The sequence below is a fragment of the Zootoca vivipara genome, chromosome 13 (assembly GCF_965207765.1).
Source record: "Zootoca vivipara chromosome 13, rZooViv2.hap1.1, whole genome shotgun sequence".
In the NCBI taxonomy this organism is placed as follows: Eukaryota; Metazoa; Chordata; class Lepidosauria; order Squamata; family Lacertidae; genus Zootoca; species Zootoca vivipara.
This window is the reverse complement of record NC_142596.1, coordinates 30,107,603-30,125,129: the sequence shown is the minus strand read 5'-3', so window position 1 is coordinate 30,125,129 and position 17,527 is coordinate 30,107,603. Positions and strand designations below refer to the sequence as shown.

The following is a 17,527-nucleotide window of genomic DNA, read 5'->3' as shown; positions in this document are numbered from 1 at the left end:
GCCTGTGCTTTAGTTGAGCATCCAGGAAAGCTGCATTCCAGATCCCTGGTGATCTGGAATCCATGGTGCACATTTGTTTGTGCAATGTAAGAAAAGTCCCTTGCAAACACCTCAAAAGGAAAGTCAGCATGTTGCAAAAGCCACCACATTCTGAGTGCAGATAATTATATCTGGATGCTATCTTTTGATAGCATCTTGAGAGTCCCATGGACTGCAAGAAGATCAAACCTATCCATTCTTAAGGAAATCAGCCCTGAGTGCTCACTGGAAGGACAGGTCCTGAAACTGAGGCTCCAATACTTTGGCCACATCATGAGAAGAGAAGATTCCCTGGAAAAGACCCTGATGCTGGGAAAGATTGAGGGCACAAGGAGAAGGGGACGACAGAGGACGAGATGGTTGGGACAGTGTTCTCGAAGCTACCAACATGAGTCTGACCAAACTGCGGGAGGCAGTGGAAGACAGGAGTGCCTGGTGTGCTCTGGTCCATGGGGTCACAAAGAGGCGGACATGACAAAATGACTAAACAACAACAAAATCCTTTGATTGTGCTGATTGTGGTTCATTCTAGAGGTGGGATGGATGAATTTGTCAATTTCAGCTTCTCATTTTTTCCAACCTTAAATTCAGTTCCCCGGATTTTCATGCTGGTGAAAGCATTTCTCCTAAAAAAGTTCTGACCAATGTGCATAGTTTTGCAAGCAGTTTTCCCTGATAAAATTCATTTTTGCATGTTATTTTCACCACCATATCCCATTGCCCTAATATTGCATGTTTGCACACAGTGGCTGGTTAATTCATTGGGGACCTGTGTTGCAAAATGTGAAGTGTGGGTTATCAAAGAGAGCTGCGTTTCGGCTGGTTTGGGAAGTGTGGGTGAGGTAGCTTCTCATTAAAATGCAAACAAACTCAATCCTCTCGGTCCTCCCTCCTCCCAGTGGCTTCTGTCACAGCCAGCTGTGGGCTGCTGTGGTGCACAAAGGAGCTGTATTTATGATGCTCTTGCTGGAGGGAGCAGGTGTGCTTCTTTCCGGAGCTATCTCTCTAGCACCTGAGGGGCCGCCTTTTCTATTCTTGGCCAAATTGCTACAGAAATACAGTAGTTAGTATGTGACTTTTTCCTCATGCACTTTCATTCAAAGCAACAATGGGAAAGATTATCTGAAATGGAAAGGGAGAGAGGAGGGTTTGGGCTCCATCAGCGTGCGAGTTAAAGCATAAAGAGTGCTCTCTGCCACTTTGGAGGAGGGTGTCGGGGACCAAACTGATTGCAGACAGCAGAGATGCTTCATCCTGCCTCCTACTCAGCCACCTTTAATGATGCCCCAAATGCACCACTTCTCCTTCCTTGCTTTTGTGCAGCCTCAGATTGCTGGCTCTTTGGTAACTTTCTCTGCTCTTAAGAAAGTTTAGCATGTGACTCAGGAATTAATAGCGGGCCTTCCATAAATTGCAGGGAGGGGAGCAGCTTCGTTAATTAAACCGACATCGTTTGAAAGGGCAGAGATGTCATAATTAGTCTTAACAAGCCTGAACGATAGCATCAGACAGATCTGCTTGATATGTAAAAGTCTGTAGTTTCAAATCTCTCTCTCTCTCTCTCTCTCCTTACTCTTAATGTGTTCTATCTCAAAGCTATGGTGCTTGACTTTGTCCTTGAACACCTTCAAGTCAGGATGAGCTTTCTGACAGTAAGAGTTGTGGAACCGACTCCCACAAGAGGTTGTGGACTCTCCTTCCTTGCAGGCTTTTAAGCAGAGTTTGGAGGGCCATCTGTCATGTATGATCTAGTTGAGATTCCTGCATTGCAGGGCGTTGGAATAAATGACCCTTGATGTCCCTTCCAACTCTACAATTCTATGATTCTAAGTCTTTCACTGATGCAGGGAAAGTTATCCAAGTGAACAGGCCCTCCTCGTTCTACATCTGACTCTCTTTTAATGGATTTCACCCTGAAGATGCAACAGGGCACTGAAGGCTCAAAGACATGCAGTGATCAAAAGCCTTCCCAAAGCAGGAAAGCTAACTGAACAGGTGTTTGTGGGGTGTGAACACAATGCAGTTGGGATCTAGGGGATTTGGGTAAATGATTCCACAGGAAAGGTTGGCTGCCTTTTGTACATTCGCTGCGTAAATTGGTATCCTGGTATAGAATTTAGCAAGCAAACAGTGCAATCTTAACCATGTCGACTCGGAATTATGTCCAGGTGAATTCAGTGGGTTTTACTCTAGGAAAAGTAAGGTTAGCATTTCAGCCTAACTGTGTCATTATTATTTTTTAATTGCTCAAGTTTCTAGCCTTTAGGACATACAAACTTTAAAACACATGAACAGTGTATTGTGAAATTTGGGGGCATCATAATGTGGCTGAGCAGCATCCCCAGTGCTCCAGGAGGGACAGGGCTATGTAGCTGCTCCCCCCCCCCCCATGGCTACTGGAAACAGAAGGTACATATTTGCATAATCCCAATATTGGAATTTTGCTTTTCTATGCTCAGAGTCTGGGTCACTTGGATTTGATTTGAAGCATCATAGTGTGATTTGAAGAGCTCTGATTTGAAGCATCAGAGTGTGAGACCCTCTGCACAAAATCACAGAATTGTAGGGTTGGAAGGAACCCCCAGGGGTCATCTAGCCCAACCCCCTGCAATGCAAGAATCATAGCTGACAGGTGGCCATCCAAGCTCTGTTTAAAAACCTCCAAAGGAGGGGCATCCACCACCTTCTGAGGGAGTCCGCCCCGCAGTCAAACAGCTCTTGCCACCAGAAAGTTCTTCATATTTAGCACAACACCGTATTTCTAATAATAATAATAATAATAATAATAATAATAATAATAATAATATAATTTATTCTTTATACCCCGCCCATCTGGCTGGGTTTCCCCAGCCACTCTTGAAGCCGAGAGTCTGTTCTGTCCATGTCTGCAGGGCGGGGAATTCAACTTGTATCCCTTGCTGTCGAACCCTAGACACTGTTAACATTTATCCTGCATTTAACCACCCCCTGGTTATTACCTCCTCCCACATGCAGTTAGTTCTCTGCCATCTTTGCCTCCACTCTCTGCCCTGTGAAATCTTATCTGCCTTTCAGTTTCCCAACACTCCCTGAAACGTTCCTAATGCGGCTGCTGCGTTCTCCGTGTCTCCGATGGAGCTGCACCTTGAGGCAGCCATTTCCACGCAACGCAGATGAGGGCCCTTGAGAGCCCTCTGCACACAGGCACACACACCCACACACCCCGCCGGACTGTGTAGAATTGTGATCTGTGTCTCCTCCGAGGAACGAAGAAGCCGCCAGGTGATGGGTTGGGTTCGACTTGACGGTTCTGCTCTTCCCAGGCTGGCTCATGCAAGAAGCGTTTGCAAGCCAGAGCTGTCTGCAGGGGGATCTGTATTGGCAGATGTGTGAGGAGACGAGTGAAAGCAGCAACACACAGCAAGTGCTAAGGAATAGGCAGTGAGCCAGGATAAATTCTCTCCATTGCAGAACAGAGCAGCTAGTCAGCACCTGCCGCCAACACCGGGTCCTTCTCTTTCCTCACCTACCAAAGAAGTGGTTGTGTGGGAAAGGGAAGGGGTTTGGGGCTGCCAAACAGCCACAGGAGAAGAGCTATAGTTTCAAATTGGATGGGGGACCATGCCTTGCAGCAGGGTTGGACTAGATGACCCTTGGGGTCCCTTCCAACTCTACGATTCTATGACCCTATGACAAGCTGCCTTAGGCAGAGTTCAGTCCATGATTCCATCTAGGGTGGTACTGTCTGCACTGGTTTGGCGGTGCAGCTCTCCAGTGTTGCAGGCAGCAAGCCTTGATAAGGTTCTAGTCCTCGTGGTTCTGAATGAAGGGTTTTGTTTACAAAGGAAGCTGCCTTGTATCAAGTCAGACCCTTGGTCCATCTTGCACAGCGAAGGCAACACTGACTGGCAGCAGCTCTCTAGGGCAGGGCTTTTGAAGGCTTGTGTGGACATGTCTGCTGGTCGAACCTGGTGGGCGAGAGGGGTTAGCGCAGAATAACTGCCCCATGGGTCAGAGTCATGGGCGACCGCAGGGATTCTTCCAGTGAGGAAGCAAAGCAAAGGTTAGAGTGTTGGACTTAGACCTGGAGACCAGGGTTCAAATCCCTGCTCTGTCATGAAGCTCAGTTGGGCCAGCCATTTACTCCCTGCCTAACCCTGAACCTTGGGCCAGCCATTTACTCCCTGCCTAACCTACCTCACAGGGTTGTTGTGGGGATTAAATGAGATGTGGGGGAGAACCATGTCTCACCATCTTGAGCTCCTTGGAGGAAAGGTGGGATATAAATAAAGCAAGCAAGCAAGCAAGCAAGCAAACAAGCAAACAAACAAACAAACATACATACAAATAAAGGATAAAACTGTCAATAGGGGAGCAGGCTAATTTACCTACCTCCCAAATGAGAAAATGTGTGCCTGTCCATCTTGCCTTATATCTCAGGTTCTGCAAATGCTAGAGGCGTGCTCTTTTTTTTTTTTTAATGAAAGCTGGGGATCTGGCAATTCATCTTGGCTGTGGCTGGGATTGTTGCCCCCCCCCAACTCCTGTGGAAGCCCATGTTCAGAGCCATCCATCTCACTCTTGGACATCCTTCATGACAACCAAAAGTCTACTGCTAGAAGGGACTACCAGATTTGGCCTCCTGGCTGGGCTGCTTTCTGCTACAACATGAATCATCCAGCCGCAGCCTCTGCGCTGACCTTCAACGCTCTCCTGGCTGAGCATCTCTCCAAGGGTCTCTCTTGCATTCTTGCTCCCCCAGATTTTGCTTTCTTTCCTACTTTCTTCCACCACCACCTTTCCCAATACTGTGATTCATTCGCTTTCTCCCTGTTCAGACAGTTGGGTTTTTTGTAAAGGTATTTTTAAACCTCTTAAATCATCATTTCCCCTCCAGCAGACAGTGTAAATTTAGCCTGTTGCCTCACTGCTGCTGCTTTTCCTCATCTTCTCTCCTTTGTGAAGGCTTGGGGGGGGTTGGGGGCGGGAATGAGGAGAAGGGTCCTGGCCAGATCCTTTGGGAAGGAATGGTATCTGAATGCCTGACCTATCTATCAAGAAAAATCAATCTATTAGCAGGGCAGCTGTCTGCTGCTTGCACACAGAACCGATCTTCTAAAAAAAACTTTCTGTTTTTTTAAAAGCTGGTTTGTGGATAGCGCTAGTGGTAGAGAATCTGTTTTGCAAGCTGAACATCCCAGGTTCGGTCTGCAGAAACATTTCCAGGTAAGGCTGGAGTCTCAGACCCTGGAGAACTACTGCCAGGCAGCATAGACAATACTGCTAATGTTCTAAAGTTGTGGGCTTTTATGTCCTGTTTTTGTAGCTCGGTGATGCAAAAGTGCCTCTCCAGATGGCAATATTTCAGTGACATTGGGGAAGTGTTGCAGGACAACTGATAAAATGGAATGAAGTGTGGACAATCCAGTTATAAACCCAGGACTGATGCGCTATTATTGTGCCGGCGACACGTTGTAGAAGACACCCCCAACCCACCACACAGCCAGGGCCCTGTGTAACAACACTTTTTGTTTTGTTTTCATGTTGCACCAAAAAGATCCCAATCTGTTTGTGCATGCCGAGCTTGCTTGATCCTTGGATGGCGTATAATCGAAAAGAGGGACAAGCCAGCACTGGATTTCTTTGAAATAAATTGGCAAGGGTTGATTTCTGTCTTCTGTTTGTTCTGGCTTTGAATCCACAATGTCACCATGTTCTTGACTTCATTGGCACTCAACAGCTCCTGGAGACATTTCCTGGCTCAAAGAACGACTCTTTCACAATTGTTTGGGGTCGCCTTCATTTGTCCATTCCAGTAATACTGTACACTACTTTCCCTCTCCCTGCCTATCACTTTGCTGGTATTTTCTCATTAGCTCTTTCTACCCTGCACTGTTAATAGAATCATAGAGTTGGAGGAGACCATGAGGGTCATCTAGTCCAGCCCTCCTGCAATGCTGGAATCTCAGCTAAAGAATCCCTGAGAGTTGGCCATCCAACCTCTGTTTAAAAACCTCCAGTGAAGGAGAGTCCACCATCTTCCAAGGCAGTCCATTCCCCTGTTGAACAGCTCTCACCGTCAGAAAGTTGTTCCTGATGTTTAGTCAGAATCTCATTGTTTTGGCTCTTCCAATCTGAAGCAGCAGAAAACAGGCTTGCTCCAGCTTACACTTGACAGCCCTTCAGCTATTTGAAGATGGCTCTCAAGTCACTTACGGTATTAGACTTCTCTTCTACAGGCTAAGCATCCCCAACTTCCTCAACTGTTCCTCATAAGGCTTGTTTTCTAGACCCTTGATCATCCTGGTCTCCCTTCTCTGCACAATTCCAGCTTGTGAATATCCTTCTTAAACTGTGGTGCCCAGAACTGGACACAGGACTCCAGCTGGGGTCTGACCAAGGCAGAATAAAGTGGGACTGTTGCTTCCCTGGATCAAGATGCTAGAGATTTAGCACACACTTCCTCTTCCCAGGGTTTCTTGGGAACTATAGTTCTGTGAGACTGGAGGGCAATATTTATAACTCAGCCTCCAGTTCCCAGGATGCTTTGGATGGTATGTAACCAGCCTCCCCCAACCTGGTGCCCTTTAGAAGGTTTGGACAACAACTCCCATCAGTTCCAACAATATATATTTTTAGCACATTATTGATAGCCGGCCCTACCATTAGCCAGAAAGAGGCAACTGCTTCAGGCAGCGGTTGATGGGGGCCTTTGGCAGCAACCCTATGGCCATTCCTCCTGAGGAGCGCCTCCTGTTCCTCTCTGTTGGAGGACAAGTGTGTGTGCCCAACAGCCTCTACTGCTGTCCCATTGACAGTGTTGAAGTACGTAAGATTCAGCTGGCTTTTGTATTCAGAATGGGGTGGGGTGAGGCACCATCTTGGTTTTGCTCCAGGCAGAGAAACATATTGGGCCAGCCCTGACATCATATGTGTTAATTGGCTCACCTGTGCACCAGGAGCAGGGCTTGTGTGAATTACTGCTGTTAATTGTGTCATTATTATCACCAACTTTCGTTCTTTGCATTTCATTTCCTTCTGACCTCACTGTTCACAATCCTGCTCCCACCCCCAGGAAAAAAAAGCAACATGCCATGTGAATATATACTTTCCTTGCCTCTGATGAAGTGAGCCATCATTTGCAAAATCTTTATGCCCACAATAAATTTGCTAGCCTTGAGGTTGCTTCAAGACCCTCTGTTGTTGATGTTTTGCTGTAGATGGTAGGAAACTCAGATGGCTGAAACAACACCCCCCCCCTCTGGAAATAATGCCAGAGGCAGCCCTCAGCTATTTGGACTCAGTTTGCTGAAGGTTCTGTTTGTTTGATCAATTGTATAGGCAAGACCAGAAGGCAGCAGAGATACTGAAGTGTTGGTGTAACCTGCCCCTGAGTGCCTCTTCCAATCAGGAGAAGATCCACTGTAGCTCAGTGCTAGAGCATCTGCTTTGTATGCAGAAAACCCTGAGTTCAATCCTCAACACTTTCCGGGTATACTCAGGAAGAAGACTGGCCTAGAACCCTGGAAAACTGCTGCCTGTCACTGTTGACAATACTGAGATCGATGGACTCTGTTATAAGGCAGCATATATTCCTATTCAAATCAGTTTTTAACTCAAAATCATGAGGGCTGGAAGCTTCATTTTGGAAGACGGGGATGTAGCTCAGTGGTAGATCATGCAGAAGGTCTCAGGTTCAATCCACAGCATCTCCAAGTAGAACTGAGAATGTGCTCTGTCTGATATCCTAGAGCAGTGGTTCCCAACAGGTGGTCCGTGGACCCCCAGGGGTCCGCGAGCTATGCCAGAGGGGTCCGCAAGATGCTATTAGAATAAAAAATATATTAAAAATATTTCGTATGATAACAGATTTTTTTGTTTTGGCCGCTTCCTGCATGAGCAGAGTCTAGCGCAAAACTAGAATTAGATGAGGCAATAGTTCTGCTGTATGCCGTTAGGTGGCGCTTTACAAACACTACTGTTTTGCAAAGAGGCAGCGCACGCATTCTACTAACGCTCACCTCCCCAAGATGCTTTGCGCGCGTCGGCTTCATTTGTGCGCTACTGCGCAGGTACCCTGTCTTCTCCATTCCCCTCCCTCCTCCCTGGACTCTTATAAAAAGACTCTTAATTTGGCTCTCACTTTTTAATTTTAGGATTGGAATTAATGGGGGTCCTTGTCACAATAGCAGCTCGATGAGGGGTCCTCGAGAAAATTTTGTTGGGAACCCCTGTCCTAGAGAGCTGCTGCCAGTCAATGAAGGCAATACAGAGCTAGATGAACCAAGGGCAAGGCAGGCACCTGCGTTGTCCCCCACCTGAAGCCTCTCAACAGCTGTTGGTTTATTTCAGGAAGTGAAGGGTCTTCTCTCCCCTCCCCTCCTCCCAAGGTCATTTATATTCTGCAAGCAACCTCACCGCCTCCAAGAGCATCAGCACGATTCATTTCGAGGTTGGGTGCCCTGATTGAAAGGTGCTGCTGCCACATTCTTGTTATCAGAGACATGCTGCCTGAGAGGGAGCAGCGAGATGAGGGAAAGAGGGCTGAAACCAGGGAAGCGCTCTGCGCAAGGTTCTGTGCGAGTGGAGATGGGTTGATGCTCGGCAGAAGCATGTCATGTAGGAGTCCAACCACTCTGTTCAGTCTCGAAAGCCCATCTGCCTCTTCCCCCTGACCCACACTTCTCCCCCAAAATAAAATAAAAATGCTTTGTTTGAGAGCAGTTGGAAATGCTAGTTTGTGGTAAGAGAAGAAGGTATTGCAGGTACAAAGAGTTGCTTGTTCAGAACAGAAGAAGTAGCCAGGTTGGGGTGAATTGCTCCCCCAGGATAAGGATAAGTACCCAAGAAGAGCCTGCTGGATCAGGCCAGTGGCCCATCTAGTTCAGCATCCTGTTCCCAGATGCCTCAGTGGGAAACCCACAAGCAGGATCCGAGCACAAGTGCATTTTCTCCTCCTGTGGTTTCAGCAACTGGCATTATAAGGCATCACTGCCTTCAACTGTGGAGGCAGAGCACAGCCATGGTGGCTCATAGCCCTTGTGCCTTTCCAGTGGGCAGAGAAACCTGCCTTCTGAAGTGACAATGAGGGCAAAACACCTGTCTGGTTCCACCATTTGGGTTCCCTGCTTATCGTCCCACCAGTCGCCAAAGGCATTCCTCTTCACTGGTCTAAGCGCAACAGAAGCCGTTCAGTTGCCTGGTGTAAAATAATAATAATAAGGATATATATATATATGGACCCAGGTGGCACTGTGGGTTAAACCACAGAGTCTAGGGCTTGCTGATCAGAAGGTCGGCGGTTCAATTCCCTGCAATGGGGTGAGCTCCCGTTGCTCGGTCCCAGCTCCTGCAGTTCAAAAGCACATCAAAGTGCAAGTAGATAAATAGGGACCGCTCCAGCGGGAAGGTAAACGGCGTTTCCGTGCGCTGCTCTGGTTCGCCAGAAGCAGCTTTGTCATGCTGGCCACATGACCCAGAAGCTGTCTGCGGACAAATGCCGGCTCCCTCAGCCTATAGAGCGAGATGAGCACCGCAACTGCAGTCGGACACATATATATATGTTAATGGGTGTACCAAGTGATATAGGCAAAAATCTGCCTTTATTCCCTTATAACACAAGCAAACACGTACATAAAAATATAGGCCACATATCTAGAGCAACACAGGAAGACAGTCCTGAAACCATTTTGACTCCCAAACTGACCAAATGTTTCTCTGCAAGGAGGGAGGGGGTGAGGGAACCTTCCCATTGTCTCAGGAATTAAGTAATTACCATCTCATAGAAAGGGCCAGACTACCAGGAAAGGCAATCAGATATTGCATTATCAGATAACCTGGCAGACAGAAGGGGGAAAAAACAAACATTCAAATTTCTGTTGTAAATCGCCTTTTCTGTGATGTATGTATGATGTATCTGGGTTGGTGGTCTTGGGCTACACCCCTTCTGTGATGTATGTATGATGTATGGAGGGGTGGTCTTGAACTCCAGGGCAGGGAATTTCAAAATGTCTATATAAGAGCAGGCACACCTTTGTTCTGGGTCCTCCTCCTTTCTCCTGCCTGTGATAGAGCACCCTGTTGCAACAGTTCAATAAAGATCAGGCTTACTAGCTGCTTTGCTTCTCAATATTCTCTGGTTGGCCTCTGTTATTTCCTCCACCCGATGGAGAACCTACAAAGGACTCTATAAGGGCTCTTGTATACCCCATAAGGGTATAAGGGCATATTTTGTTTACAACACTGGAGAAAGGACCGCTTGTACTCAGTTGCCTGGAGATAGGACCGCTTGTAGCAGTTGGGCAGGTTAATTGGTTTGATGGGCCTGCACCTAAGTCCAGCTGCATGGCGCCTCCAAGACTAGCAACTGGGGGAGGGGGGTGTCTTCTCTGCTCCCATGCTCACCAGAGTGTGGCTTTTCAAACATAATTTGTGAATGGTGCTTCTTTCAGTTAAGGAAAGCAGGAGAAGGTTCCCAGGTGATAATGAAATCACTTGTAAATCCTTCTCTCCCCACCCCACCCCCAAAACCCATTGTCTTGTACTTTGCTAGAGGCAGCCTGTCACTGAGCTTAGAGGTGTTGAAGGAGGTGCAAATTACCCACTGCAAGCAGAACAGGGCAGAACTTCCAGTAACTGAAGGTTTTTGCAAAGGACAACATACAGTCTAATTGTTATGCAAAGGAAATGAATGAGGGAGGAGGGAGGTTCGTTCTTGTTTCCTAGAGAGGTAGATTAGGGCATGTGTAAAGGTGTGACAGTTGAAGGTAGGCCTGACTGTTGAGACTGTGGCACACTGTCATAGAATTGTAGAGTTGGAAGGGATGCCAAGGGTCATCTAGTCCAACCCCCTGTAATGCAGGAATCACAGCTATAGACTCCTTGACCAGTGGCCATCCAAACTCTGCTTAGAAACCTCCCAAGGAGCTCAAGGCAGCACACGTAGTTCTCCTCCACCTCCCCATTTTATCTTCACAGCAACCCTGCGAGGTAGGTCAGACTGGGAGATTGTGACTGGCTGAAGGTCACATCAGTGACCAATGGTCTCCCAGGCCCTAGTCTGACACTGACTGCTAAACCAGACTGGCTTCCTTGTGGTGTCTTGAAGAGCAGGGAACAGCACAGAGAAGTATGGTAGAGAAGCCACTGATCAGGACCCTGGACAGTTCATTGGCACAGACTCTCCAGAGAGAGAGAGAGAGCTGTTGCCTCAGCAGTGCGCTGTGGGCTTATCCGCACTTTTCCTCTGCTTTTTCCAGGCATGGTCTGCGATTTAAAGCTCTCTGTCGGCACCCTCTTTTTGTTCTGCTCCGGAGCTTCCACCACAAAACCCCACTTTTTAAAGCTATATCGGAGCAAACATCCACCCACAGAAAACCCGAATGGATGTTTTCTCCAATTCAGCTTTAAAGAGCAGGTTTTCATGGGGAAAGCTCAGGGTAAAGCAAAACAAAATCAGCCATTTGGACATGGAGCATTAAAGCCCTGGAAAGAGTGGGGCAAAAGGTAAGTGTGGATAAGCCCGTTATGGGGCTGTCTTGGTTGAGCTACAGTCCTCCTTGCCTCAGGGCTTACCGTACATAAACCTCTCATCTTGCAGTTCTCTCAGAAAACCATTGTTTGTTTTCAGAAGTGGGAGCCCTTCTCTCCGGCTGGCATTGTTAGGACATGAATCTCACTTGATCCCTAATGAAAGCAAATCCGTGGAGGGGATAAGCCGTGCTGTCGACACGGGTAATGAACTTGAGGCCTTTCTTTTCTCTGCAAAGCAAGCTCATTTATTCCTTGCATTGAGTGAGGCTCCTGCTTGGATTGCAGGTCGTAATTGATGGACGGTCAGAGGCAGCCTGGTGAGGATTGCCTGACATGCCAATATCCATTCCAGTGCAGATTCCGATAAAGCCCGATGCATAAAGATGGGTATGCTTAATAAAGAAAATAAAAAAGCTTTTGATCTTGCTGCCACTTGCTAAGCTGCTAATGGAGGCAAGAGCTGGTTGAATGAATTTTTGATAAAGGGCCTGCCCAGCCCTTTCATAGGAGCAAAATGGATATGGGGTTGGAAAACAGACTGGTGACCAGGGCTCTGGGAGCATAGCTGCCAAGTTTTCCCTTTACTCATGAGGAAGCCTATTGAGCATAAGGGAAAATCCCTTAAAAAAGGGATAACTTGGCAGCTATGTCTGGGGGTGATGTGAAGAGCCAGTGTATTGTAGTGGTTAGAGCATCAGACTAGATCCTAGGAGACCAGGGTTCAAATTCCCACTCAGCCATGAAGCTCAGTGGGTGACCTTGGGCCAATTAGCCTAACCTATCTCACAGGGCTGTTGTGAGCATAAAATGGAGGAAGAGGTCTATCTTGGGCTCTTTGAGGAAAGGTGGGATATAATTGTAATCAATGAATAACAAAGTGAGGTTATTTACACTATATCATCTTAGCTGTTCTGAGTTTTCTTTAAAAACATGTTTCTTGATCCAGATTATTGATCTCCCTATGGGATTCTTGTGGCATATATGAGCTAAATGTTTAATCCAGTTTTCAACCCTCTTTCAACCAAGAGTCCTTAGCAGGAATGTAAGAAGCCACTGCTTTGCTGATCTGTTCTGTATTCGGTAAATGCTGCAATGTTTCTGTTCCATTGCAGCCCGACTTCCACTCAAACATCGTAACTTACATACTAACTACAGTAAGTTGCTATGTAAGTTACATTGTCATTACCTAATTCCATCCCATTCATTTCAGTGCAGAGAAAGGCTATGCAAATGAGGGGGAAATGTAATCAATTACATTTGCAGACTGAAACTGACAATAACAGTGAAAACATACTTGCTGGATTGATTTGCATACTAGATGTGGGACAAATAAGTGAACATGGGCAAATTTTGCTCTCATTTCCTGTTCCATTGGATGTCCCTGACATCCCTGATTCTTAGGCACTCTGGTGCTGTGGCAGGACCAAGGGCCTCTAATGAAGAGGTCCCGGCATCCTCAGAAAACTCAGGTTCCTGTAGTAGCTTGAGGAACCTACGGCATTGAAACCTGTTTTGCAACTGGGTTAAGATACGTTGTGCTGCCATTGTCATTTGAGCAATGGACTACAGCTCCCATCAGTCGCAGCCTGCACATCTGTTGAGTTTCATGGCGGCCGCAGCGGCAGTGTCTGGGAGGGGAGGAGTTTGGCAGAGGGAGTGGCATTTTGAAGGAACACACAGGCATTCAGGGAGTTAGTTCCAGGCATATGGTAGGCAGGAAGGTTGAAACAGTGGTGCCTTTTGAAGTGGGAAAGTTTGGGATGGTGGATCCTGCTGGAACCAGGAAAGCAAAGCTTGCAGGCATGGATGTGTCCATGCTAAAACAGGCTCTCTCTCTCTCTCTCTCTCTCTCTCTCTCTCTCTCTCTCTCTCTCCCTCCCTCCCTCCCTCCCTCCCTCCCTCCCTCCCTCCCTCCCTCTCTCTGTGTGTGTTGGATTTGAAGGGCAGGGCAACGAGGCTGTGCTGACTGGCAAGCTGGTTTGGGGTTTAAGGAGGGCACCATGAAACCAGCTCAAAATCCTGGGCTAAAGTAACCCAATACTGTATCAAGAGAAGCTGAATTCTGCAGTTCTGTGAATTATGAAAACAACACAGAATCCTTGTCCTGGTTCCAATAAATCCTTCATAGCCTCCCTACACCCAGACCCGACTTCTGAGAGTTTATCAAGCTGCTAGGGAAACGTTAGCAGCAGAAACTTGATTTTCTGAGGGGGGGGGTAGGAGGAGCAGAGGTACTTGCGCAGCTGAGCTCTTTGATGGCTTTTTGCAGTTTGCGCATGGGAGTTTGCTGCTGCGTGCCTCTCCCCTTCTTCCTCCCCCTGTTAGATCTCTTCAGCGTGCCCAGCCCCTGCATGGGGAAGGTTAGCGCTTTGCTTTTTTGAAGCTGGCTGCTTCTTGGCTCCGCTCTCTCTGGGATGGCGGCTTTGGAGCCCAAGATGAGAGCTTTGTAGCTCTCGTTCTGGAAGTTCCTGCCTTGCGGAGTCTCGGTCAAAGCCGATGCAAAGATTTAATCTTCCTAAAGCAATGATGCTTGCATGGGGCAGGGGCCCTTGATCTGTCGGTTGTTGCTAGATTCACAGAAGGGCTGGAAGCTGACGTGATGGAGATGGCAGGCAGGCAGCCCAGTTTTGCTACCAAAAATCTGTACTGAGTCCGAGGTTTAGTTATTGGCATTTCCAGGTAGGGCTAGGAAAGACCCCTATTTGAAATCCAGCAGCAGAGCCACCTCTGGTCAGTGCAGACAATGCTGAGCTACCGTAGATGGACCAGTGGCCTGACTCAGTACAAGGCAGCTTCCTATGCTCCTGTTTCAGTCAGCTGAAGAACAAAACCATGAGGACTAGAATCTTAGCTTCAGTACAAGGCAGCTTCCTATGCTCCTGTTTCAGTCAGCTGAAGAACAAAACCATGAGGACTAGAATCTTAGCTGAGTGGTAGAGCGTCTGCTTTGCAAGCAAAGCATCCCAAGTTCAATCCCCAGAATCTCCAAATAAGACTGGAAATAGCCCTTGTCTGAATGTACGAGAGTAACCATTTCAGTGGTGTTTTTGCCTGACCTGTTTCCTGTTCAGTAATTGTGTGCTAATCTTCCAGCAAAAACAGCTGATATCCCCTTTTAATGCCTATTGTTCCAAGCTTTTAATCTTGCTTCACGGTCGATTTTATTGCCTAGTAAACTCTGTAAATGCTGGAGGGTAGCTGGGAACATACATAATGTTTCTTTGATGATAAATGACCGGATTTGCAATGTTTAGAAAATGCATAATGCAGCCAGCCAGCCCCCCCCCCGCCCCAAAATGGGGAAACATTGTATTCCATGAGATGTGGGACTCAATCCCACAGGAGGCAGTGATGGCTCCCAACCTAGAGGGCTTTAAAAGAGGATTGGGCAGCTAACCATGATGGCTTTGCTCTGCCTCCATGGTCAGAGGCAACAATGCGTCTGAATCCCAGTTGTTGGAAATTGCAGGAGAGGAGAGAGATCTTGTGCTCAAATCCCGCTTGCTGGCTTCCAACAGGCATCTGAGCAGCGAGAGATTCAGAGGCGCCTGTGCTTTCTCAAGGTTTGGTTTCCTTGGAATGAAGGCCACTGGAGGCTGTGGTGTCTTTAGGGTATATGGTTTTATTTACACATATATATACAACCTTATCATACGATGGAGGGACTCACAGCATTTGCACCCTGACAAATCTTGCTTCTCTGTCTGGTTTCCAGGGAGATCCCCAAGCCATAGTTTCAGGTCTAGCACAGAGCCAGGCAGGCTTCTGTGTATCCAGCTTCCAATGTCCTATTGCTCTCCCTGCCAGGATAACATGGCATCCAGTCAAGTGAGGTGGGGAAAGGACCACCCCTTTGTCTCCATGGCAACAGATGCTTTAAGGTGCAGGTACCCACTATGGTCCTCTCTGGGTGCCAACTCCCATCAGCCCCGGCCAGCATGGGCAAGAATCACCATCTTTGTACCCTACATTGGAGAACCAAGGCTCAGGTCCCTGTTTGCCCTGGTAGCCTTGAACAATTTCCTGTAGGTCAGCCTGCAGGTTTGCTGTCCAGTTCAAATGCTAAATAATTTGGAGTCCTTGGAGAATTGAGAAAATCAAATGAAAAGATTCCAAGAGCTCTGGCCAGGGAGTAGATTAATTTTTAGAAAGTTTCATAGTTTCAAGGTCAAAGCTTACCATTCATGTTTTTCATGAATGGTACGCTTTGACCTTGAAACTATGAAACTAGAGCTGATGAAGAATAAACCGAAACAGGGCCTTGTCCTAGATTTCTAAAAACTGGATTGCTACTGGAATTTGTCTTATTATTCTCAACTTAAAACTTTCTAAAAATTAATCTACTACCTGGCCAGAGCTCTTGGAATCGTGTCCAGTTCAAATGGACATGTAATGGTTTTGCATGGTGAGGTTCAGGGACTGGAAGAAGCAGAGCTGTTCCCATTGGGTTCTCTGTGTGCTCTGAAAACACCCTGATTCACTCTCATTTCTCTGCATCCATTTACCAAGTGTGACGTGTCGCATCTTCCCGATAGGGAAGGATGGTGGTGGAGCATCTGCATTGCATGCAGAAGGTTCTGGGTTGAATCCCCCCCTGGCTTCCTGCTTGAAACTCTAGAGCAGGCACCCCCAAACTTCAGCCCTCCAGATGTTTTGGACTACAATTCCCATATTCCCCGACCACTGGTTACCTGTTAGCTAGGGTTGATGGGAGTTGTAGTCCCAAAACATCTGGAGGGTCGAGTTCAGGGGTGCCTGCTCTAGAGAGCCACTGAGCAGGGTAGAGAAGTGGTCTGTCTCAGAATAAAACAGGGATTAGTTAGCTGTGGTTCCTGCATTGCAGGGGGTTGGAATAAATGACCCTTGGGGTCCCTTCCAACTCTACAATTCTATTATTTCAATCTTTCTATGTTCTCTTTGTGGATAACATTGGCCTTTGATCTCTTGAGACTTTGACATGGCTTTGAATTAACTTCTAAGGCTGGCCTATCCCAGGGGGGAGACTTTGATGTCTGTAGCCTCTGCTCTCACCTAGCAGGGACGGATTGTCTGCAAAGAGTTTGCTGTGTCAGCTTCTGCATTTGATGGCAAAGTGTTACAAGGAGCATGGTGAATGAGATGCTTGAGTGTGCAAGAATTGGGGTGGGTGGGCAGGTGGGGGGGGCCCTCTGGTGGGTCCCAGCTGGGTTTAAAGTTCAACATCTGCCAGCAATGTTAGCTGGTGCCCAATAGTTCAGGACTGGATTACTGCAAGGCGCCATTTGTGGGGCTTCCCTTACACTTGATCCAGAAGCTATAGCTGGTGCAGAGGGATCTTTGCTCGGAGATCTGCATTGACGGCATATTTGCTATCGGGCCAAGTTCAAGGTGTTACTGTTAGTATGTAAAGCCCTTAACAACTTCGGACCAGTTTACTTGCGACCAGTCTTACCCCATAAATGCCCACTCAACTGCTTTGAACTGTAGAACTGGCATCGCTACAGGTGCTGCTTAATGCCCATTCTGGAAGAAATAGCTATTTTAGTGCGGCAGCACCTGCACTTTGGAACTCCCTGCCTATTGATAACAGGCAGGTGCTTTCACTGCACTCTTTTCAGCACCTGCTAAAACTTTTTTTGTTTAGGCAAGCCTACCTAGATGTTTAGAAAGTTGATGTGAGTTTTAAATTTTTTTTTTAGCTTTGAGGGCTTTTAAAAACAACGTCAAGCAGTATATAAATTGTATGAGATTTAAAAATAAATAAACTGGGACCAGCAGCAGGCAGGGAGCCCAACAGAAAGTGGTACTAGGGCCAATGACAGTCAGAATCAGAGCTCATTAATTTTTGTCTCCTTCCACCTTTGTGTTGAGTTCTACAAGGGCAACACTGAGATGGAGGTAGAGGAGGAAGGTGGCAAGCCGCTCCCACCCCTAGGCAAGGAAGGCAAGCAGGTGTGGGTTGGCTGTAAGGTAAAGGGACCCCTGACCATTAGGTCCA

General features: G+C 47.3%; 1 protein-coding gene across 1 annotated transcript in view; it reads left to right on the top strand.

Annotated features, from left to right (window-relative positions):
• The window catches only part of RAB26 (RAB26, member RAS oncogene family), a 107,702-nt gene that overhangs the window by 62,974 nt on the left and 27,201 nt on the right, over window positions 1-17,527 (top strand). The gene's annotated exons all lie outside the window — the stretch shown is intronic.